Source organism: Vicugna pacos, chromosome 25 (assembly GCF_048564905.1).
Source record: "Vicugna pacos chromosome 25, VicPac4, whole genome shotgun sequence".
NCBI lineage: Eukaryota > Metazoa > Chordata > Mammalia > Artiodactyla > Camelidae > Vicugna > Vicugna pacos.
In genome coordinates, this window is record NC_133011.1 from 1,582,397 (window position 1) to 1,609,123 (window position 26,727).

A 26,727-nucleotide genomic window follows, 5' to 3' on the forward strand; every position below is an offset into this window, starting at 1 on the left:
ATGAAATCCAAGATAGAATGGCTTGCTCTCTGTTTCTTTTAAGTATTTATTTTAGAACCGTGCAGTATAAAAGAATGTTTTTTCAAGTCAGTGAACTTAAGCTATTTTGCTTACTGTTCTGGAATTTAAGTATGTTGTTATAATTCTTTAGAAAACAAATGTTACATTTACTAAAGGCAAATTCCAATGGTGCACCATGATCTTTTCAACCTCTTGAAAAAATTTTGTTCTTTTGAGTTACTAAAATTTTTTAAAGTATATTATTAATTAATGTATCTTCCTATAACTAAAGTATACCAAATTGGAGAATCAAAGAGCAAGGTTTCCTCCCACTGCTCTGGAAGAAGGCATGTGTTCCCTGAATAAACTCTGGTAGCAAATCTAAAATTTGCCAAAAGAAGATAAGAATAAACTGGGCTGTCTTTCATTAATATTCTTTTGAGGGCTTATTATGAATACATTCTATTATGTATGATCATTTACTTCAATACTACAGTGTAGTATACGTTATTTTTTATATTCTTTCAAAAAACACCCAACACAACAGTTGTACTCAGATATGTGGTCAGGAAATCCTCAAACCCACTTTTGTGATCAACCATTTTCAACCTTGAGGCTTAATACGGTTAGTCCCCATTCCCATTCCAGTGAAAAGTAACATAAATGTCTGCCTATGTTTCTCCAACTGGAAGAGCAACTCTGTAATAGTAGCTTCAAGCAACTACATAGCAAAGAAATTGAAAACCCTTGCATCTGCCCAATATAGAATCATTCTTCTACAAAACGATTTTTTAAAAACAAGGAAGAAGCACACGGAAAAGCTGGGAGGGGAAAAAAAACCCTCCAAATTTTGCTTTTTTGAATAAACTGGCCAAAACTTTTAAGATTGAGATTATATAAAGTTGGCATTTCCCAGCCAAATAAGTGCTTATGAAGTGGACCGTGTGTTTATGTGCATGTTTGTTTATACATGTTTAATATCCTCAGGCCTGAGTTTTTCCATGTAAACATAAGTTTTGTTAAATTTAAAAGGCCATTTGTTATCAAAATGTTTCACTCTTAGCAAAGGCTGTCATTATACGAGCTAAATACCAAACACAGGAGCAAACCAAAAATCCCCAGAAAATCCACCATTGCTCATCAGTACATTTAGTGTACCACAATCCTGCTTTCTCTAGCATTCCTACAAACAACAAGCTTTCAGAACACAGAATTCTTATGAAATAAATACTCAGCCCTAGAACATGCTCTGGCCTCCTCCACTATCCACCCCTCCCCCTTCCCCCGCAGGACTATATTTTCAAACCAGAATGTTTGCTTTGACAGACTTCTGCTTGCTTAATTCTCAGGCAAAGGATTTCTTGTGCACCCCCAGCCAGTAATGAACATTTTGCCAGAAATATGCGACTTTTGGCACGACAAGAATAGAGAATTAAAAAAAAAGAAGAGAAAAAACAAAACAAAACATAACCTGCCAGCAGAGACTTCCAGAATTGAAGATAAAAGCAGGCACACTGCATGAACAGAATCCTTTCCCTTAACATATTGTAATTTCCTCTTGTTTTCCCTGCTTCTCACTATCATGAGGAAAACCTTCATCTGGAATTTTCACATACATTCTCTACACTATATAAAGCAATGGGAAACTATTCCCTAAATCTTGGTTTCTAATTAAAGAACTACTTATCCAAGTGAAAAATGTAGGCTAGCTAATCCTACTCAGAGAGAAAATCTCCAAAACAATTTCTTAATAATAGTTTGTCAGGAAAATTAAAATCCATTGAACTTGTCTAATCCAGTGGAATACTTCTCTTTCATTATTTCTCCAGTTACACTGAAGTACCTACCACTCAGAAACTTAACAACGCAAGATGGCTCCACCTTCCCCCACTGGGCGGGATATCACACAGCTCTCCTCAGAGAGCTCAGGGTAAAGTGCCTCTTTCTTCAACTACCCAGATTCTTGGGAGAAGGAGTAGCCCACAAAGTAGATTTTCTGCATTTCCTGCATGGGTGGAGTCAGGCACTTTACAGAAAAAAAAAAAAAGAAAAAACCAAACCAAACCAAAATACTTACGGATCTTGAAACGGGGGTGGGGCACAGGGGAACAGACAAGCATGTCTCAAAAGCTATCAGACTGTCAAAATATTCAATCTCTGGCAAGAGATCCTCTTTCTCCACATGTCACTTAAACAGTGATGTCCCCAGGAGTCTATCCTCACCCCTCTAGGTTCTCTCATTCACTTTCCTGGCATGAAATACCACATATACACAGATCACTCCTTCACCCAGCCCCGAACTTGCTCATACGCTCCAGATCCAGTATATCAAGCTGCTTAATGAATATGTTCCATTGGATGTCCCTCAGGCATTCAAAACAGATACAATAACTCAACTCAGTATCTCCCCCGATCCACCATCATCTGTTTTTCCTCCTAAATCCTCACCCCTATAAATGGCACCATCAACCCCAGACACTACCTGAGCCAAAAGTCTGCCATCATCCCACAATCTTTCCTCTTCCTTGGTCTCCTCATTTTTCATCAAATATTGTTAAACTGACTTTCTTGGTATCTCTAATCAATACCCCTCCCATTATCTTTGCTTATTCCCTTTCTAACCTGAACTCACTTCTCACCACCCAGTTTATCCAGAGTTTCCCAAAGTTTGTTCTTTAAAACATAGTTCTTTATAATATACTTCATAAAAAGGATTCCATAACTCAGTATTTTAAACTAAACAGTGACTGCAGAGTCACAATATGTATCAGCATATTAAAGTCTTCAAGAAATCCTGAACTAAAGAAACACCAACCTTTCACCACCGTCACCCGTCCTCCAGGGCCCCCTTTTCTTCTGCTGATTTTCTTTACTTGGCTAACTTCTACTTATCCTTCAAGCTCAGGACCTCTTACAGGAAGCCTCTCCTGACAGTAGGTACTCATCCTTACTCTGCACTTCCAAGTCTCTCCTTGCATGCCTCTACACAGAACACTTTTGCCAGTGGTGTGTAGTCTGGTGTAAGTCTCCTCTGCTTGACTGTGAGACTCTTAAAGGCAAAGACTTTGACTTATTTATCTTTCAAAGCCTCGCACATTACCTGGCACACAGCAGCGGGTTAATAAACCTTGTTGAGTAAGTAAATGGTAATAATAGCGAAATGTATTCTAATTTACCCTATGCCAGGCACTCTTTTAATCTCCTTGCATGTATTAATTCACTTAATCCACCCCTAAACCCTATGAGGTAAGTGCCAATATGTCCCCCATTCAATACATGAGGCAACTGAGGCAGAAAGAATGAATACGTTTCATTATTCCTCCAACACGATCTTATTTTCTTATCTCCAGAGGAGTAAACATGGGTAATTTTACTCTACTTCTTAGGAAACAGGATGTGATTAAACCACTGGGAAGCTGTTTGGCAGGACTTTGTAACGTTTAGAAGTACTGTACAGTATAAAACAAAAAGCTTTAGTGTAATGGGAAAACAACCGGAGTAGGAGTCATATCTGAATGTGAACACCGGCTCTGCCTCATACTGGATGAGCCATACAGCGAATTAGTAATATAAATTCCAAGCATGTTATTTAGAGTGAGGACAATGATACCTACCTTACTGAGTATTCCCACCAGGGTTACATGAAGTAAGTACATGAAAGTCCTCTGCAGCTTTTATGTTATAAAGTTGGGTATACCACTGCTGTTACCATCACGAACAATATAATGGAATGATATCTGACTCCCAATATACCAAGTACTTATAATTGATGTCTGTATATTTCTATTTTTTCCCTTGTGGATAAACCAGTCCAAATAAGTGGAAAAGTTTTCAATCTACACAGAAATTTCTACTGAAAGTTAAAAAACTTCCTACTAAACTGAACCAATCAAGACACATTGGTTTTGAGGCTCACAGTATAAACTGGGAAATAAGAAAAATCACTGAGTATTAATTTTAAAAAAACCTTGACAAAAGTCTTAAACATTGTAACAAAACCATGACCAGCACAACTGATTAAATTATCTACACTGTAGAGACTGTCTACACTCTCCTGTCACTAATGGAATCTTATATAATATAGCCAGTGCTCTCAACCCTACAAACTATGAACAGCTCAGTAGATAAATCTCAATAAGCCTCCACATCAAACAGACTGGAAGAAATCAAAAGACCGCTGAGCTAAGCCAGACCAGGCTGATATTTTGGTTTATTGGTTAACTGTTATGTTTGGAAAGGCATAAAGCTTAATTGCGAGGCTTGAGGTGTATGTCAAAAATGCCTGACTTAAGTAGAAATTCTGATCATAGCATCTGTCGTTAGTTAAAATACATGGAGCTCTTTATCCAGGATATTTTTTTGTTGTTTATATTTTCAATAAGTGAAAATAACCCAGTCACATGGTGATTAAATATAAATCATTGTTTCAGCTTTTTGAGAAGGTTTTTAAAATTCCAGGTGTAAATTAGAGAGTAACACTGTTGTTAATCCAAGTCATGTGAAAGTTAAAACGGGGGGAAATCTGGTTTAGTTTATGACTTCTCGTGGTATTAACCATAGGTTTCTCACAAATATTAATGAATGCAGCACTTTGAAACACTATATGGAAAAGTGAGATCCAGTGGTGTTACCTGAATATTTTTATCATTTCTACTGAATAACTAACTCCATTTGGCTGAACAAGCAACAAAACCAAATATTTTTTAAAGGCCTTTCGAACAGAGTCCACTAAAGGTTTCATTAAAAAAATGGAAAGTGAGGTCTTCATCACTGCTTTGGTCTCATTTTCATTGCTACCAAAGCTACTCAGCTATACTTAACCAATCAGTACTTACGCAGTGCTTTAGGACATGCAACAAACTTAAAACACAAGCCCTCCCCTTTGGAACTCGGAACTGATTTGACAGGACCTAACTAATTCACAAGAAGCAACACCAACAGGAGAAAGAGACACCATGCATCACTGGGGTACACCAGTCCTAAGGAAAGGGACACTACAATGAATGTGGGGATGACCACTTTATTAGTTCAATTAGTTTAAAACCAATTCTCACTGAAAGAGAGCCTCCTGTGTATCACACATCCCTGCACGAGGCCCTTTAAAGTATTACCACACTTAACTCCTCACAATGATTCTGGAGGCAAGTCCTCTCATCATCCCTCGTTTATGGTGATGCTGATATAAAGAAACTGAGGCTCAAGGGACAAAACCTGCCCAAAGTCAGAGCCAAAAGTTAAATCCAGGTCTGCCTAACTCAACATGCATTATCTTAGCAACATCAATATATCACTAGTTCTTTGCCTTCTATGTAAGGCAGACCCTTTACAAGGCACTGGGACAAAAAGGGGGATTGGACAGAGGCCCTGCTCCCAGAGAAGCCATAGTTAGGTCAGGGGGGAATCTAGAGGAAAAAAAGATTCAGGCTAAACCTCAAAGGTGGGAAAAATCAGCATACTGTAAGTAGAAGAGAAGGGACAAGCACTTTAGAAACAGAAAAGGGATGAACAAAAGCAACAGAAGGAAAATTGTAACATACAAAGGAATGGCAGGGGGATTAGTTTGATTAGAGTGTATGTATTTGTTGGTAGTTGGCAGAAGTTTAATAAATATTTGTGGGTTTGACTAATAGGAGAAAAGGTGAAAAGGGCAGGTTCAAATTATATACGGCCCAGCTAAGCTGAAGAAAATACAATTAACCAACAAATAATGTGGGCAAATGTTCAACCTCACTAGTAATAAAAGCAATATAAATTGAAACAACATGGTAATTTCCTCCCTCACATTCTCTTAAACTTGCATTAAAAAATAATAACATCTAACTACTAGGAAGATTATATGTGCTGGCAAATTTGTAAATTGATATCTTCTTGTTTAAAAGAAGTCTGGTCATCAGTTTCATGAAATTTTTATATTCTTTAACCCTATATTTTCATTTCTCATCATTTATCCCAAAGAAATATTCCAAAAAACATGGACAAAGCTAAAAAGTATGCGGGTATTCGCTGTGCTACTTTTTATAGTGTGGAAAAATAAGATGGACTGTAAATGCTCAATGGTAGGCAGTTGGTTAAAACAAAAAGAAAAAAGGGCTTAACAAAAAGGGCAAAGGCCAATTAAAGAGGTCTAGACCTTAGACCATAGGCAACACAGATCTAATGAAAATTCCTGAGTAGGAAGGTGACTGGGGGAAACTGTTTTTCAAGAAGATCAATTTATCAAGAAATCTGACAATACATAAATAGGAACTGAAGACAAGTTATATACTCTGTCACCAAGAAATTACACCTAGGAGAATCTACCTACAAGAAATAATCCTACATATTAAAACACTTTATAGATAAAGATACTCACCACAGCATTATTAAAAATATTTTGAAAACTAAATATTTAATAGTAAGAGAATTGTTAAGTAAACCATGATTTGTCCATGATAAGGAATGTTACTTAAAAATGCTAGAAAAAGTGATATTATACCCAAAATCATGAAAAATCATCACATTTAAATGTAATGGGGGGAAGGGGCAAGAAGAGATTTCTAGAGAAAGAAACCTCCACAGAAAATGCTACGAATCCACCAGAATTTGATTTTCATGGGTGAACCAACCATCTTGGTGGTTCACCATGGCAGCACCATTTTGAAGGTAATCAGGGCTGAAAGCAGGGAGGAAAAGACTAAGAAAGTATTTAAGAATGGTACGTTCATCTATAGAAATGCCATAGCTTATAAATGATCATCTGGCAATTGAAATACATCTTTCAAAGACAAAATATTATAGTGGCACTGCAGGTAGCCCACAGAAATGTATTTACTTCCCCATTGAAACATTATACTTTTACAATGACAAAAAATTAAAACCTATGTTATTGCAGTATTAGTAACTAATCAAAGCAAGAGAACATCACTGAAAGAGAAATTCCCTTTTATTTCCCTAAAATGTTGAAGCTTAAGGAAAATTAAGTTGGCTTAGTTAAAAGCATAAAGAGACAGACATGACTGTGGTGTGTTTCTGGGAAAAACTGGGCTTTAGAGGCCAGTGACACTGTTTTTTTAGTACATAGAAGTTCATTTCCAAATACAGATAGGGGAGGCATAACACTAATACTGCTATCATGTTCATTCATCATGATCTGAATCACTGCTTGTCACACAGACAGAACAAAGGCAAGATAAAGAAAGGGTCACATGAGATTTTTTCCTGCCTAAATGGTAAAGAACTGTGATGGGAAGGAGGAAGGGGTTTAAAAAGGATGAGTGTTTGAAGAGTGTGGGTTCGGACAAAGGTGCAATTAAGCAGTGGCATGGAAGTGAGGAAATGGGAAGAGTTGGGGACACGCAAGCTCTTCCCTTAAGGGAAAGGAGCTAATGGAGTACTTAGGAGCTTTCCACCTTGCAACACAGTTGAGTTCAAGTCTTCACTCTCCTCCTTCAAATACACAGATCATCCTTTATAAATGTCTGTACTCCCCTCAGTGCTCAGAGCCTTGAACCTAGTAAGCATGTTTGCTGAATAAATGATGATGGGAAAAAAAATGTTGGACCATCTAAACAGACCACCAATTATAAAAACCAATGGCCTAGGAGGGCTTTGACTGCAGGGTGTAAAAGAGGGGATCAAGTGAATTAAAGGGAGAAAGTGTGTAACTGACCACTTATATACATCTAAATCAGTTGTTCATAACTTGAGTGATCACAGAGATAAACAGAAGAAAGACAAAGATATATTAAGAGCAAAGGATGTCTCTAGAATTATCCTTTTAGACTAGAAAAGTCTACAGCTCTGAGATTCAGCAACTGGATCAGACTTACTGATTCATGTCAAATGTAGCTAGCCTGACCCCATCTTCTGTTGAGGCGGGCTGGTTTGCCCTGACCCAGACAGCCTCATGTTCCACTTCTATAGAGGCAGTTTGTACAGAATAAAACAGCAACAGTTTGGAGGACAGAAAAGAAAGAAACCTGGCAGATGGAGAAGGAGAGATTGTTCAAAACAACTGGCCTAATTTGAATTCAGAGGCCAAAAAAGTCACATCAAAATACTGGGCTCAATTTAAATAGAGTAGGGATTTTGGGTTCATAAATAAAAACAACTAAGTACCAATTCTAATAAATTTAGGAAGATCATTTGACATCACAACATTTGGCCCTACAATAACAAAATCAATGTTGTAATATATGGGTCAAATTCCAAAGTGAATTAGAGTTTATAATAAAAAACAATATTAACATTCTGTTAGCTTCTTAGAGATTAGCTATGAATCAGGAAGATATTTCATATTGCAAAGTAGCATTTTCTGACTTAGAAAGTTATTGTATTTTATTCAGAATTGTAAAGCTCTACAAAACTTTTTTCATGTGTGAAGACAAAACTTTGCTCCTGAGTGAAATTTTTGTAACACAAGCTGGCCTACAGGAGTAAATTATGTAGAACCACGTATCCAGACACTTTTACAACTATGTATCTTTTAAGAATTATATGAAGGAATTGCATAAATGAAAGGAAAAAACACACTTTCCTATTAGGCTAAAATACTACATACTACACGTATTACTTATCTTCCTAATGAAATGAAAAGATTTTCAAAGTTTTTGAGATAGCCTAGAAGAATGCAGCAGCAGATGTCATTCATCACTAATAAAAATTCATTCCCTCATCCCATCCTTCCTTTTTTACAGTATTTGACTTTGGTTGGGTATTCATCCTTCTCTGAGTAGTCATATGCTTCAAGGAGGGCTGGCACCAACCCTAGACCCAACTGGAGAATCCCAATTAGTTTAAGCTAATTATGGAGGATCCATTCCTTCATCAGGGATAAGCTAAGATGTTAACTCTGCCAAAAAGATGTGAATGGAAGTCTTTACAGTGTGAAGTTGAGAGCATGGAAACACATACAGGAAGTTGTGTTGTCATTCTTAAAAAGGAACAGGGATGCGCGAGGCCACTGGGCATTGCACCTGGTGCTCCTAGGGCGAATGGCTGGAACTGCAGCCATCTTGAAACCACGAAGGAAGCTTGCCTGGAGCCAGTGCCTTCACGTCAAGAATGGCACGGTAGAAAAACTGAAAGAACGTGGGTCTTTGATGATGTCATCAACCTGAAACAAACCAGTCTCCCTTAAAACCTCTTGGCTACATGTGAGATGATAACTTTTCCTTATTGTTTAAATTTTGATTTGGGTTTTTTGTTACTTACAGCCAAAAGCATTCTAACTGCTACAAATCTGAATTAGTTTAAACCTTTACTTAAATATTAATAAGTGAAGCTCTTATTTGGGAGATAAGGGACAAAAACAGGGTATGCTGCTTAATTCACTAGCAAGACATACAGTCCAAAGGTATAAACTCAGCCATACTGGTAGATCCTAAAGTCTTACCTATTATATTTCAAAGCTGGTTACTGTTCCATTCCCCTCTCCCTATCTGCCCTCCCTACACACACAAACACAAACACACATGCGCACGTGCACGCACACACATCACAGCCTGATGGGCTTGGTACTGACCTTGCTGATCAGTTCATCAACGACGGTGGAAGCCCTACTGCCCCCTTTACCAATGAACAAGGCTTTGGAAAAATGGATATTATCTTCTTCTGACAAAATGGTAGAAGAATCTAATGTAAAACATAAAGTTCATTCTCCCAAAGAGATACTGTAAATACAAGATTTTAAAAGGTCTAAATGTATGAAATTTTCATTGATCCATATTTATTGACAACCTACTATATGCCAGGATACTATTTTAAATTTTTATCTGACAACTTGGGATAATTTATAGCACATTTAACTGCAACTAAAACTAAGTCTTTCTGTTGCTGCAAAGATATATCTGAAATGAATATCTCCCTATCTCACATGTGATGCTGCTCCTGATGGCTGGAAACATGCCTTTCACCTGCCTTAATCAGTATCCCCATGACAGCATCCTCTAAACTATGTCTGAGGGAACACAAGATGATAATAGACGTTCTTTAAAAGAGGGAGAGTTTTCCATGGTCAAACAACTGGGGAAATACTGCATGTTACAGCCCACTCTTGAAGATTCACAAAACACATTATAGCGTATTAAATATTCTGAGAAGTCTTGTCATAAAGAAGCTTTTATTGAATCCAGTATTTCCAAAACTTACTTGACTCTATAATCTATTTTTCACTAAGTATCTTCTTAACATCTTGGGGAAACTAGTAATCCTTATGACATAAGGCATATTCCCCTCTAATATAGACACTACTCAATTTAGAAGCAACAAAAAGAATAGATGCTGAAAAAACTCACACCAAGCTGGCACCATGTCTTAACAATCTACAGAGAGTACAAGTTATTCCTAAGTAAATTTCTTCCAGGGTCTTGCATCACATTCTCCAATACCACTAGCCGGGGACATAAAATGCAATCACTTCTCAACTGATTCCTAAAATAATGCCTTTATCATGGAATACTCCAATGCAAAAACTTCTAAATGACTCCTAATGTAGTGTCAAATTCAAACTACTGTCCTTGGCATGTCTGTTTTACTCACTGATATAACCCCAGAACATAGTTCAGTGATTATGCGGAATAGGTGGTCAATGAATCCTTGCTCTAGGAATAAATGAATAAATGAGTATCTGAGTGAATGAATATTTCCATCATGTGCTTTCAGTCCTGTTCTGGTTTAGCTTCTATCTTTCTCAGACATATACAATGTGTGTTCCAACCTCTGCATCTTTGTTCATGTCTTTATAACCTCATATGCAACATCTTCCTCTCTACCTATTCAAATCCTGCTCAGCCTTTCAAATCCAGATTAAGCCCTGACTCCCATATGGAACCTGACCTCATCCCCCTCTGAACCCCTACCCCTGACAGTACTGGCGAGTTTGACACTTATCTTTCCTAAACTAGTTCACATGTTAGTCTTCTCTCTCAGTAAATGATAAACTCCTTGAAATCTAAGGCCATGTCACAAATTCCCTTTTACACATATTAGAGTGGTAAGATACATAATAAGTATTCAATGAAAAAATTTTATTGATTATATTTTATTAAAAGTTTTGTGTGTAACAAGAATAACTGGAAATTCCTGGAATTTCTAAACTATACATTACTAAAATCAATAGTGGTAAGGACCAAGTTCTGAATAAAGAAGAAATATTATCCAAGTTCTAAAGAAACTGTTTCTTCTTGTTTTAACCTCTTTGACTCCATTTTCTCATTTGGAAAATGGCTCTATGGTATTTCTCTACAGGTACTGAATGAGCAACAAGTACTGCTTGTAAAAACCCCTAATAAATGAAGACTTTATCTCACAGTCCTGGAAGCAATCTTGATGCCCTAAATTATGTAATCCTGGTATTAGAGTATTTTAGTCTGGTTCATATAAAATGTAAGCTACAAAAATACCAAAGCTAAGAAAAAATATTTACTCATGCCTTTACTAAGATACAGAAAGAGGATGCATGCATTGCCAAAATTCCATAGAACATGCTCAAACTAAAGCAACAATGCCTTCGTTATTAAAGAAGGCAATGGCCTGAAGCAGTACTTAGGAACAAAGATTACCTGGTCCATGAAAGAGTCAATATTTAAGAACACAATGACTAATTCCCACTTCAAGATCATGAACATATTTCTCTTTAAGAGCTTCGTTTTGGCTAAAACTTGTATTTATGGTTTTCCTATCTGTGATCCCTGAAACGAAGAATGAACAAAAACGTAAAACATGAAACTCTCCAGTAGGCCAAATTGTCAGAATAGACTTAATTTTGATTTTAAGAACTTCTCAACAAGGGTTACACACAAGACTTGTACTTTACTTCTCAGTCACCAAAAATACACAGTGATCGACTCTGCCTAAAGCACCAGATTGAATGTTCTATGAACACTGCGGAAAATGCATGAATGACACCTCCAGACCATATCAGAAACACTGGGGCTATTACCTTAATTTCAACTTATTTGAATCCAAACTAGTATTATTTTTGCTAATAGAAACTCCATTTATAATCAGCTACATTTTAAAAATCATCCAGTTCGGCTTACTGTGAGCTAAAGTAACCATTAACTGTATTTCCAGCACCGGCTGTGTGAACTCAAGCATCTCAATTTTTACATCTGCAAAATGAGAATGAGACTGGATGGCTTCTTAGGTCCTCTCAAATATAAAAACTAATAATGGTTATTATTATAAGGTTTATTAAAAATATATGAATGAAAAATATAAGCAGAGATTTAGAAAAACATTAGGTTAAGCCTGGGAGACATCATACCACGGACAAAGATTATCACAAAACCCCCAAATCCTCTCCCCATAGCACCAAGCTGTCATGAAATATCAGTTTTACAGAGGTAAATGTCTTCCTGGCCACACTGATATACTATTGGGGAATGAAAGACTCTTAAAATCAGCCATGAGGGAGACGTGAGAGTCCCGCTCCGCAATGAGACTTTGGGTGAAGTGCTTTATTTCCCACAGTCTCACAATGTAAAATCTAGAGCCAAACTCTGAAAAGTGACTCACTACTCATAGGGGCTGCGTGTGCTGGTGGGTAAATCCGCCTGCACGCTCTGCAGGTACAGCTAGATTTGGATTCTGATTATGCCACTTCTGACTGGACGATCTCGGGAAAATAACTAAATCTTACCAATCTTAGTTTACTCCTCTCTGAATTAGGTTGACTCTATCCATTTTGCAGGGCTGTGAAAAAGGCTAAATTGGACACCTATATAGGGTCTGGCATGTACCAAGCACGCACAGGCACTAAGGATATTCTATCCGCCTTCACAATTTCTCCCTTCCTTTTACACGAGTGGAACAGATTCCAGCACAGCAGATAACTTGCCATATTCCTCATTAGACTGTCAGTTTCCCTAGGGCCAAGACTGTCTGATTCATCTTTGGATCCCAGAGCCCAGGAGAGGGACTGGCCCAGAGTGAAAACACAATATAAATGCTTGTTAAATGGAGAAAACAAGAATCCTTTGGGTCTGAGGATATAAAGATTATCCTGGCCACAGTCAAAAGAAAATTCTGATCTTCAGTTTGGCCAAATAGGCGCTTACTACAAACTACTGTGTAGTTCAAAGAAAATAAGTTATTTTGAATTCTAATAATTATATTCTCTAAAATATAAAAACCTAGTTGCCCTACAGCTCTCAATTTTAGTTTTGAGAATCCAATTCTTTCCTAAACAATGGAGTGGGTGACCACAAAAACTTGTGGAATCTCTTTTCCTAGAAAACACGAAGCACAGGAGAGAAGCCAGTCTGTCTGGAAATTTCTTCAAAATCTGTCTATAAGCAGGGGCTGGACTAGACTAGACGTCCTTGGGAGGATCCTTCCAGACCCACACCACTAAGGTGTTAAGGGAAACTACTAAAACAATTCTTTGTCATTTATATCCAGGAAAATAAAACAAATATGATTTAACATCTCCTAACATAAGCATTAGAAGTAATGCTACTTGGACCCAGTGATGCTTTTACAAACATTTTCTTCTTAAATGGTACTAAACCATCCGAAGCTAATAATTTGAATATGAGCTCTCTCTAACAAAACAGAGATGGTCCTTGACACAAAAAACAAGATTATTATTCTTCAGTACCTCTTTTTCTATCTACCTGTTTTCAGGTACCCTAAATCCACTCATTCCCAAAGCTTTACAAGAAACACAGTTCCCAAGTGCTCCATTCAACTCTCCCATTAATGAATTTCCAGTGCATCGATTACTCATATCACATTGTGCATCTGATTATTATATGTTGTCTTCTATTTGTATCTGTTTCACAAATAACCGTTTTTGTTTCCCTGGCTGAAAGGTAAGCACCTTGAGCAAGGTCCAAGTTTTATATTTCTCACGTACTCCTCTACCATGCCCGTACTGAGTTCATGATAAATGCTTACAAATTCTTACTGCTGACTGATAGATTTTAAATGAAGAGAAATCAAGAGCTATAGAACACTCTGTACACTGAGCACCTATATGAAGTTTTGGCAAAGTCTACAATAAAGCTTTTCAGACTACTATATATGTTGGTATTTGTCATTTACCTGGGACTAAAGCAGTTGAAGGTTAAAACACAAAGGAGCTACAGGGAAAGACCTAGAGTTCAAGACCACACTGGATGAGATCCTGCCCTGTAAGGAATGAGGAACTACCAAGAGAGCCCACTCACACTGCAGATGGAGGCTACTTGGGAAAGCCCAGCACACTTCCTGGATCACAGAGCTATGCCACTTCTGATTCTGCATGGGATCGATTATTCATTGTCAGGCCAAGGCAGTTAGGGGGTAAGAAACAGAAAGGAAAGGATCTGTAGAAAATTAAAATGTAGTAACATTATTTAAAACAAACTCGTGAAACTTAAGTTTTCTCTTTCTTCATAATCCAAAAGACACATCTAGAACAAGGCTAACGAGCTCTAGAGTTCAATCATAACAAGAGTACTCTACATACTTACAAATGGGGATGCAGACCCCCGGCTCCTTTCTTTAGAAAAGGGAACCTCTTGTCCCTAAATGAGGCAGGTGCTGTTTAGGCACTGCGAACATAGCAGTTTACCAAACTCAGAAGTCCAGTAACAATAATGTAATGCCTTGGCTTAGTATTTTCCAGAAATAAAATACTTTGAGGATAGTCCAAATCTCTTCTCTTAGAGGAGAAAACCAAGGCCCAGAGAAGTTAACTAATTTGTCTCAGTTGGTTACCGAAGCTATGCGGGAACAAAGGCAGGAGTAGAAACCAGATTCCTTATCTCTTCTCTAGCAACAAACTTTACTGATTCATTAAGCAAGTATTTCTGTGTGCCCATTATATGCCAGACACTATGCTAGGCACCAAGTATACAAAAGCAGGGATAAGATACTAACCCTGTACTCCAAAGCACAGTGTAACTATAAGGCAATGGGATGGGTTCAACGATAGAAGTGGTAACTGAGAAAGAGCAAACTATATCTCTAATTGCACAGGACTTCCAGTATTTTAAAAGACCTGTTAATAGTTTGTTTTATCCTCCCCATATCACCATCAGGACAGAACACACATCTTATTACTCTTGCTGTATAGATGGAGAAACTGAAGTGCAAAGCAGATAAGGGAGTCTATTTAGGTCATCTCCACTGGCAGCAAAATGCCTAGAAATCAAGTCTGTTTACTCCAAGATAGACATTTTCCCCCAATTAGATGGGAAAAGCAGATGTTCTTTTTACATCCAGTTACCTTCTGATCAAGAGCACACACTTGCAAGACTGTGTGCAGAACAACCTGTGGCTGTGAGAGTAGACTTCACTGGCCTAGGAGGTCTCATCAGCTGAGTTTAGTTATTCAATGCTTGAGTAACCAACCAACAAGACATCATTATTACTAGCATTCTTATAGTGCCCATCATAGATACACAGAACAGCAGGAAAAGGTTCTGCCCTCAGGAAGTTAATATTGTAGGGAAGAGGTACATAAACATTTCAACCAAAAGTGACATAATTAAACAAACTACAACTAGAAGAGCCATTACAAATAATAGCAAGTTTAACATGTTAAAGGTTTTACAGAGCAAATCTAGTGGGTGCTGCCAAGAAGCATTCTCTTTAAGGATCAAACAGAGAACAGAAGCTTTGTATATGTAATGATATATACCAACCTTCAGATTATTGAAATAAAAACTCTTACCAAAAATGCTCACCACATTAAAAAAAAATTAACTTCCTAATACTTTCATTTCACTTTTCAGCTTTACTCCAAACAATTATCTGAATATTCCATTTCTCTCTTTCTAGGAAAGTTACATATTTTGTAACCTTCCCTGTTTAAGAGGAATGAATTATTATGGAGGTTCCCAAAAGTATGCTGTGGCAAAGAGTATTCAACAGTGTGGTTTCTCTGTGCTATTCTTCCACCCTCTTTCGGATGCAACCTACATGAAATGAATCTGATAATTTTCTCCTGTACATAGTAAAATTTGTATGCACATCCAAGAATTTTTTTTAAAAAGTACAAGAGAAAAAAAGCATTTCTTCATTTCACATTTCTTCATTTTAAACATTAATTTCACTTGTCTGATAACCTCGTATCATTTTATTTATATACTATTTATCATAGTCTTATATGACCAAACTGTTTGAAACCATAGCGCTTTATAGAATTATTAACAAAATAAATAAAACTGAAAAGAAACAAATATTAGTGATTTCAAACTAGTGACAGAATTTTTTAAGGAACCAGGTAAATAGTAAAAATTATAAGCATCCTTTCAAAGGACTAATGTTATCATTATTAAAAATACAATTCAGCTAAAAAAAAAACTCTAACATACTCAAGGGATTCATACATATAGCCAATTTCTTTCCTTTTAGATATTTATTGAATTTTATAGGGTGATAAGTAGCAATTTAAATGACAATTCAAACCACCAGTTGGTTTCATTAGAATTACCAATAGTATATCATAAAATTATTTCATGACTTAGTTCCAACACAAGAAAATATATTTTTAATGAACAACAGCTTAAAACCTAAATTAAAAGTGTGATAATCAACTCTTTAGGGTAAGAGGGGAATAGGGTCTGATTTACCTCTAGATCATCAAAGAGAAACACTACTGGACCAAACTGGATCCTAAAGGACGTTAAGAAAGTAATTAAGCATGCAGCGACAGTGACATCTAGTGTTAGCAACTGCAAGCCACTCAACTACAAGCCATTAAACCCTCCTAAATGCTAAAGAAATGACTATTCAAAGCTTCTCTTCTTTAAAAAACAACAAACAGAACTTGTGCATTGTATCTAAAAATTATTCATAATCAAAATGTTTCCGTAAGTTTTCTTTCAAGACATTAGAAAAAAACCTTCAGAGATAAACATCTTAGAGAGTAAACAAAGCACCAAAGAACTAAAAGTAAAAAGCACTGTTTATTCTGTGTGGCCAACTTCTGTAACCACTCTCATTAGAGTTTAATGCAAAGGTAATCTGGGACATGTTCTGATGAGTATATCATAAACATTTAAACTTCCAGTTACTATAAAAGTAAAGATATTGCATAAGCTAGTACTTGACACATCAAGAAAAAGCAATTTAGGACATTTCAGGAATCCCTGAAGATGCAAATCAAAAAAAAAAAAAAAAAACTCTTTAGCTGTTGCACTGAGAAACAAGCTGTACATTTCAGTCCTTGCTCTATTTTTGTTGCTTTAAAAGGTCCACTTATTACAGTAGACATTTTTGCCCAAGGGCTTAGAATTTGGCAGCGTAGGTTAATTTACTGTAGTATTTTTATAGTTTTATGCTCTAGATGAATTTATAAAAGTAAGCAAAATTCCAAAAATTACTCTTGGCTAGGACAATATTTTGTAAAAAGTAAAGTTAGCATTAGATAAAGCTTACCTATTTTTTTTTGAAAGTTCATCCTTTCCCCTTTTCACTCCAAATATTCTTGTGATCAAGGTACTAAAAAGAAGTGTGGATGAATTTCTCACCTAATGTTAAAATACATACATAATAAAGATTAAGAAATATTCATGACATGAAACCAACATTTACAATATTCGAATTAGACATTCAAAATCATTCCCCGATTGCTTCGTGTGGGGCTAAAGAAGATAGTTTGTGTTCATAAAATAAGACAATTTTCAATAATTTTATAGTAATTATCTCAATGACGTCCTCTTAAACTGAGCTCTACAATCCAACCACATGCACACAACACAGCTTTTTCTGATACTTCTAATATTACCTCCAACAGTTTTCATTATCTTTGTACTTGTATCTTCAAATAACTAAGACAAAATAAATAAATAAGCTCATTTATCCACATCATTTCTGATGATAAGTATTCCAGTAAAGAGCTCAGCTCTTTTCATTTATTTTCTCTAATCATTTACCTATGAGAAAATATTTATAAGACCTAACTCAAAGGATCCACATTATTAATATGGCCAAGAAAATGTTTAATGTCATAATCAAAATGTTGATTAACCCCACAATGCCAGTAACCTAATAAAGTAATTTTAAGCCTAAGATTATCTGAGATAATTTGTTCATAAAAATAAGAAAGAACTATCATTAATAAACATGAATAATTTCTTCAAAATGGTAATAATAGAATAGATCTATTTCCAAACCAGTGTTTCAAGATGCTTTCCTATAGCATAAAAATGTCTTGATGTCAAGGAATATTGGGCTTCCTCAATTATCTTGCCAAATCACAGTGATATGTATAAATACGTACTGATTGCCCTACAGTGTGTAAGGCCCTATACCAGCACTATGGAGAACATCTGGAAACAGAAGACACTTACTGCTAACACAGAGCTTATATTCTAATTAGACAGGGATCACATGGTGGGTTGAATAGCAATATAAGAAGAAAGCTAATTAAAAGTAACAACGTAAGATTTAGAAAACAGCCTCCCGAAACTACTGCCCTAAGGATCACAAACTCAAATGCCCACAAAGGCCAGTGAGTGCGGAGGCAGCAGAGGACTGAGGCTAATGCAGTCACTGTTAAGCTTCAGCTGAAGCTGTTGCCCTGAGGGAACATAAGCCCAGTGCTGCCAGATCTTCTGCTTTTTCAAGAGAAGCCAGAAACCCCAATTTTTATGTGAAATCTATTTTGAAATGTTGGCAACAAATTAAAGGAGAAAAAAAAACACTATTGTGGAGGCCAAATAAAACACAGTTGTAGGCTAGATTCAGTGGGCTTTTTTTTTTTACTATATTCACAAAGTAGGAAACTATCACCACTACCTAATTCCAGAATATTTTCATCACTCCAAAATGAAACCCCATATATATTAACAGCCATTCCCCATCCTCCCACACTAGGCAAGGGCTAATCTACTTTCTGTCTCTAGGGATTAGCCTATTTTGGACATTTCACATTCATAAGATCATGTGACATGCAGCGTTTTATGTCTGGATTCTTTCATTTGGCTTTCATTCTCAAGATTCACCCATGTTGTAGCGTGTATCAGTATGGCATTCCTTTTTATGGTGGAATAATATTCCATTGTATGGATATACCATATTAAAAAAATCTACTCATCATTTGATGAACACTGGGTTGTTTCCACTTTTTCACTGTTATTGATAATGATGCTATGAACATTCACGTACAAAGTTTCTGTGTGACTGTGTTTTCATTTTTCTTGGGTATACCAAGAAGTGGTACTGCAGGGTCATATGGTAATACTGTTAACCTCCTGAAAGACTGCCAAAGTGGAGGTACCATTTACATTCTTACCAGCAGTGTATGAGGGCTCAATATTTATCAATTCTCTAAATCTTCCCCAGTAATTGTTACTGTCCATCTTTTTTATTATAGCTATACTACTGGCTATGATACGGTATCTCATTGTAGTTTTGACTTGCATTTCCCTGATGATTAACAATGTTTAGCAACTTTTCAAGTGTCTATTGGCCATGTGTATATCTTTTTTTTTTTTTGGAGAAATGTATTAAAATTCTTTGTCCATTTTTTAATTGGGTTGTCTTTTTATCATTGAGTTGTAAGAGTCCTTTATATATTCTAGATACTAATCAAATACATGATTATCAGATATATGATTTGCAAATATTTTCTCCCATTCTGCCAGCTGTCTTTTCATTTTCTTGATGGTATCCTTTGAAACAGGTATTTTAAATTTTGGTCAGGTCTAATCTATCTTTTTTCTTTTGTTGCTTGTGCTTTAGGTGTCATATTTAAGAAACCATTACCTAATACAAGGTCACAAAGATTTACACCTAGTTTTCTTCTAAAGATTTTTATCATTTTGGCTCTTACTTTTAGGATTGTGATCCATTTTGAGTTAATTTCTGAATATGGTGCAATACAGGAAGCAAATTCATTCTTTTGCATGTGGATATTCAGTTGTCCCAGTACCATTTGTTAAACAGACTATTCTTTTCCGCCACTGAACTGCATTGGCACCTTTTTTTTTTTTTTACCAAAAGTTAGGTTTTATTTCTGAACTCTTAATTCTATTCCACAGATCTATAAAAGTCTATCCTTATGGCATTACCACACTATCTTGATTACTGTTGCTTTGTCATAAGTTTCAAAATTCGGACATGAGAGTCTTCCAATTCTATTCTTTTTCAAGATTGTTTTGGCTATTCTGAGTCTCTTGCATTTCTCTCTGAATTTTAGAATGACCTTGTCAATTTCTGCAAGAGAGTCAAGTGGGATTTTAACAGAGATTGGAGTGAAATCTGTAGCTCAATTTGGGGAGTATTGCCATCTTAACAATATTAAATCTTCCAGTCCACGAACATGGAATATCTTCCCATTTATTTAGGCCTTCTTTAATTTCTGTTAACAACGGTTTGTCAGTTTCATTGCACAAATCTTGCACTTGTTTTGTTACATTTATTCCTAAATATTTATTCTTTTTGATGCTATTTTAAATGTAATTGTTTTCTTAATTTCATTCTTTGATTATTCAGTGTGTGTATGTGCGTGGTGAGTATACATTTATGTATGCATATGTGTGCATATGTATATTATATATTTCTCTTATGTATGTATGTCTTTTCTTATGTAACATAAATGCTCCCTTGACAAATATTTAAAAATATGAATGGAGACCCGTCCCTGTGCAATCACTATGTAGTACAGTCATTTATATACCATACATCTTCACTCTTAATAGTCACATCCTTGAGAATGGGATCTGCATATAATATCATAAAACATTTTATCTAGTGTACACAGTGCCAGTTTATAGTAGTATGAAATATTTTCTAAAAAAATTAAATGAGATTTGAAATCTAATTTGCTTTCCATCACTTCTTAGCCATGGACCTTGAAAAAGACACTTTAGATCACTAGTCCCTCATTTGCAATCCAGGAAAATCATACTGGAATTTCTAGGCTTATTATTAGGCCATGTTCTGGAGTTCATGGTGACTTTCTTCTACAGTAGCAAGACACTTCTAAGAGAAGAGATGGAGCTTCTAGCCCGCACACCACCTATGCGTGAATTAGAAAAAAAGCACTCTACCTGTGAGTGAATAAAGCTCCATGCCAAGGCAAACAGTCTAATAAGTAGAGCATGGCTGGGTTTCAGGGTTGCACAGCTTTCAGCCTGACACCCATGTGGCAACCTCACAACTACCAGAGGACCTGCAGACAGTGGTACCAACAGAGGCACAGAGTGCACACGGCAGCACTCCTGGGAAGATCTGAAAGGCTCTTTTTCCTCCTCTGAAACCCACTGGATACCGTGAACCAGAGTTGGCCTGAGGGAAGCAAAGTAAGATGCACCAGGTAGAAATAAAAGCCCAGTGTGGGTCTGAGAAGTACCCTAAAGTGGCACACTCAGGGCAAGCTGGGAAGTTGAGTTACCTGCCCTGCAATGAGAATGCAGGGAAAGAAGATCAGGTTACTGAACACAGAAAAGGGAATGCCCAGAAATGTCTCAGTTTCAAAACCTGCCCAGAAAATTCTCAGTTTTCATATATATGTGCCTATAAATTACTCTGTTACCTAAATTTTTAACTAAACTGGCTTCATTTCCAAAATACATGTCAACGATTATCATGTGTCATCATCTTTACTAATATTTCTCTATTCTGAGTCACCATCATCTCTTGGCAGAACTACTACAACAGCTTCCTGGCTGGTCTTCTCTTTCCCTCCCACCACCTTACAATCGAGTCTCCATTTTTAACTACGCCAGTCAGATCCCATTATTCACCTACTGTGAAACCCTCCTGTGCAGGGCTTTTCAAGAGCGGTGGGAACCAAGTTTCAAACCCCAGGTCTGTCCCAGCCACACCCATAGAGGCTGTAGCTCATCCAGCCATTTCCAGACTCAGATGAGATGCTACATCGCAGAGCCTGGGATTGGGTTTGTCCAGCAGCTGCCCAAGGGTTGTGATAACATCCCAAAGGGTGAACTTTGACCAATAAGAGACAGAAGATGGGACTGTTTCCAGAGTTGGTAGTTTCACATGGCCTGGCTAGAAGATACACCACATGACCAAACAACTAGCTCTGTTCTCCTGCAAGGTTAAGGCCCACTTGGTAATGTCTTTCCTCCTTCCTGCCTCACGTTTTTCCTTCATTCATGCTGTTTCAGGTTTGTACCACTCAATAAAACCTTAGCACCTAGGCTATACCTCTACCTTTGTCTTCGAAGGAATAGGGTCAAAACCCTAGAAATGTAAGTAAAATGCACCTCTACTGTATGCCTATAATATCCAAAACTTTCTGCAATATTAGCACAGAATCTGGAGTCAGACAAAGAATGGTGATGGGTCCTTAGTCAAAGCTATTTCACCTCTCTGAACCTTGTCTTCTCTATCTGTAAAACGGGGTTATAATCACAGAATCTACCTAGCAGGGTTCTTCTGAGTACTAACTGAAATAGTCAATGTAAAGGATACTAAGCACATGAAAAATTTTCAGTAAGACAGCCACTATTATGATTATGTCTTATTTATCTTTGTATTTCTAGTAATTAATATCGTCTGCCACACAAGAGGTATTATGCCTAATGCCCAGTGTATTTACAACAATACATTTCCCCTGGATTTAAAAAAATGCCTAATAGGTGGCAAAGATCAAGAGATCTGTATAGTCTCAATACAAACTGAGAAACCTGTAAAAACTAAATATATACATGAATTTTCCTAGGATATGTTCCTTTACTGCAAAATTAAAATTAAGTTTGTTTTACTTGTGTTTTTTCCTAACTTATCAAACAAAACAATTAGGTCAAAAATACAGATGTACCTTTAGGCACAAGACATAGTCCTGAGAAGATGTGTACAAATCATATTTCTATAAATCAAACCATATTTCACAGGTGTTCAGGAAAAATCACTCTTTAAATGACTTCAGTAGAGAATGCTGTGGTAAATTGTTTTGTAAAACAAAGACTTCTTCACATTCATTGAGTATGCTGGTTTATAATTCGGGCATATCTTACATTAGGTTTTTTATAATGAAGGAAATGTAATAATCAGTATCTTAAAATCACTGTATGGATCACGACAGCTATGATGTTTCTTCTTTCTAGTGAAGCAAACAAACTGGATAGAAACAAAAAGACTTCCTTATAACCTGTGTTAAAAGGGAAGACTCCCCCCAAATAAAACTATATATACACAAACACTTAAATATATTTGTCTTTTGTAGATATGTGTGTATACATGTACTTCACACATATGAACCCCACGTAGAGAAAAAAGAGAAAGAAAGAATACCCCAAATTATTCTTTCTGCATGGTAGCTTTAACAGGGAACTTTTGCTTTTCTTTTTATGCTTTTATTTTCAAAATTTCTGCAGCGCACATGTGTTACCGTTTTAAAAAATGACCCATTCATTTCTGTTTCAGTTTGCTAAAAAGTTGGAAAAGTTGCCAGGTTTCATTCTCTGAAAGCTCTTTCACAGAGAACGTTTCTCTGTTCATCAGGAATTAATGGCTTGAAGAAAACAATACTGATATTTCTGGCAATCAGTTTTATGATCTCTACTTTTCCTGACGGTCAAGCCACATTCCCACCTCTCCTGACGGTATACTGCTATTGCTCCATTTCCTGTAAACGCAAAAGGTAAACACTGTGTCCTCAGGAGAAGTTAGGCAATGCTCCTAGACAGAATTTCAGACATTTATCTTTCTTACAGGAAGATGTACAATTTTCCAGGCAAGCATTGGCAACCTTGAGGATTCCTCTTTATTTTGGGAGTCTGTGCCTTGGGCTACATTGCAATATACTGACTCTCAATCGGGGGCTCACCAGACAGTTATGAAATGCTTTATACCACTCACTAATTGGAAAGCCTGCCTTGCTAGTAAATTCTCCATTTTGTAGGTAACATTTTGAGGTCTAGCTTCTTTTCTTCCTTCTTTTCTTCGCTCCCTTGCCAGTCTTTTTTTTTTTGTCTTGGGGATTTTTTTAGCTACAGTCAAGTACCTACAAACCGCAGATTAGTCTCCTTTATTCAACAAGGCACAATGATGTAGGAAAACAATAAAATCATGGTGTTTCTCCCAGGAATTATGTTTTAAAAACATGTAAAAGTTTATTTTCTTAAATCCAGCAACTATACTGGGTATTGCCTACTATCTTAGGGTTTTGAATCGAAAAGTTTGGACAGTGATCATATTTCAAAAAATGGGACTCAGTGTTTAATTTCCCCCATTTTAATGTTCTGTGAGTGTCTATTTTTTTCACCTTTTGATAGAGTATATTTCCAGCACCCGCTTAACACACTGAAACTCAGAATACACAACATCCAAAAGAAAAACACATCCAAATACTTAGTCATTCTGCATCCAGCTTAACGTCACTAATCGTGAGGGAAACGCAAATCAAAACCACAGTGAGATACTTCAGACCTATTAGGATAGCTTTTATCCAAGAAGATAGAAACTAACGAGCGTTGGTGAGGGTGTGAAGAAAATGGGACTCTTGTGCATTGCTGATGGGAGTGAAAATCGGTGCTGCCACTGTGGAAAACACTTCGGCAGGTCCTCAAAAAGTTAAATGATATACGCGAAGGAACTGTAAGCAGGAACTCAAACAGACACTTGCACGCCAATGTTCACTGCAGCATTATTCACAATAGCCAAAAAGAAACAAACTGAACATCCATCAACAGATAAACGAACAAACAAAATGTCATATAGCCACACAGTAGAATTTCATTCAGCCTTAAAAAAGAAATTATGATATATGCAACAACATGGATAAATCTTGAAAACGCTATGCTAAGTGAAATAATCCAAACACAAAAAGACAAATACTGTTATGAGTCCACCTATATGTGGTACCTAGAATAAGCAAATTCACAGAGACAGAAAGTAGAATTCACACAAAAGCTGAAGGGAGGAAATAATGAGAAGTTACTATTAAACAGGTACAAAGTTTCTGCCCGGGAAGATGAAAAAGTTCTGGAAATGGAGAGTGGTGATGACTGCACAACATTGTGAGTTACACTGCCACTGAATGGTATACCTAAAAATGGTTAATATGGTCAACTTTTTAAAAGTAATAATTGACAGCTTAAACAAAAATATTGACAATATAGTGTGGGTTTATTACATACATAAAAGTAAAATGTATAATAAAAGCACAAAGATTGGGAGGAGAGAAATGGAAGTATATATTATTAGGTTCTTAGACTTTAAGTGAAGTGGTAAAATATCACTTGAGGGTAGACTGTGATGTTAAAGATGTATATCAGAAACTCTAAAGCAATCACTAAAATAAGAAAACAAGGAGTCATGGCTAATAAACCAACAAAGGAAACAGAATGTAACCATAAAATGCCAAGGGTAAAAATGTAGCCTGAGCTATTCCTTAGAGAAACTCCTTGATAAAATGGAATAGATATTTTTTATCATCCACTGAAAGGTTAGTTTATTAACATCTACTCAGAGGTATAATTAAGTCAATGAAAAAGCACTTACTGCCCAGACTGGGGATGTAAAGCCCAGAATTGCAGCCTTAGCTCCATCAGCAACATAAGGGATAATAATTTCTCCCAGACATGTATCTCTGAACAAGGCTCTAAGGATATTTAAAGCGTGAACCTAGAATAAAAAGTTCAAAATTAGTTGTAGGCTCAAAACTATTGAAGACTTCTAAATCTGTACATATCTAGTAGCATAGCCTCAAAACAAACAAACAAAAATTAATAAATTACAAGAATAAATGGATAATTCACAAATGAAATAGCAGATTTTAATAAAATCTAATAACTAATAACTGATAAATCAAATTTTTTAAAGTTAGCAAGATTTGAACAATGCAATAAAAAAAGCTTGATCCAATGGACATATGTAGAATCTGTACCTAAAAAATAGAGACAGTACATTCTTTTCAAGCACACATGAAACATTTATTTTTTTAAAAATGACCTCACACGTAGCCACAAATAAAGCCTCAACAAATACCAAATAACTAATATCTTACAGATTATGCTCTGATCATAGTAGAATTAAGTTAGAAATCAATTTGTTTATATACCTTTAAAACTGATACATTTTAAAACACTGGTCAAAGAAAAACATTTAATATTTAGAGCTGAACAAAGATGCTACAATTCAACACTTGTGCCATGCACTTTAAGTTGAACGTAAAAGAAAAGTACACCTTAAATGTTTCTACTAAAAAAAGTGAATTGGAAAAAATGTCCAATCAAGATGACAAAAAAAAAAGAACTCAGAATAAAGAAAGAAAATTAAAAAGAGCAGAAAATTTGAAAATAGCAATGATATAACTAAGAGTATTAACAAAACCAAAAGGTGATTCTTTGAAATAGAAACAAGACTCTGACAAGATTAACCAAGAAGAGAATGAAGAAAATAAGCAATAGTATGAATACCAAAGTGGACATGACTACATGTGCATCAGAGAATAAAGCAAAAATATTACTATTCCAATTAATTAGAAAAATTAAGACAAAATGAATAATTTCCTAGAAAACAGAACTAACCAAAACAAATTCAGGGAGAAATGGAGAAGCAAGACAGACACTACATCATATAAAGAAAATCCACAGTTAAAAAACAGACCAAAAAGAAAACAAAAAAAGCCAAACCCAACAAAATAATCACACACACACACACACACACACACACACACACACACACACACACAAAAGACCAACGTGAGCTTACAGATGAATTCTACCAAATATTCAAAGAATAAATAATCCAAATCTGTATTAAACTGTTTAGAGAAGACTCCCAAATTTATTTTATCAGTCTAGTACAGCCTGGCTTTCAAAATAAGGTAGAGACAAC

At 36.1% G+C, this 26,727-nt stretch overlaps 1 pseudogene; it reads right to left on the reverse strand.

Moving 5' to 3' along the window:
* The window catches only part of LOC140689140 (tRNA (32-2'-O)-methyltransferase regulator THADA-like), a 126,166-nt pseudogene that overhangs the window by 32,317 nt on the left and 67,122 nt on the right, over positions 1–26,727 (reverse strand).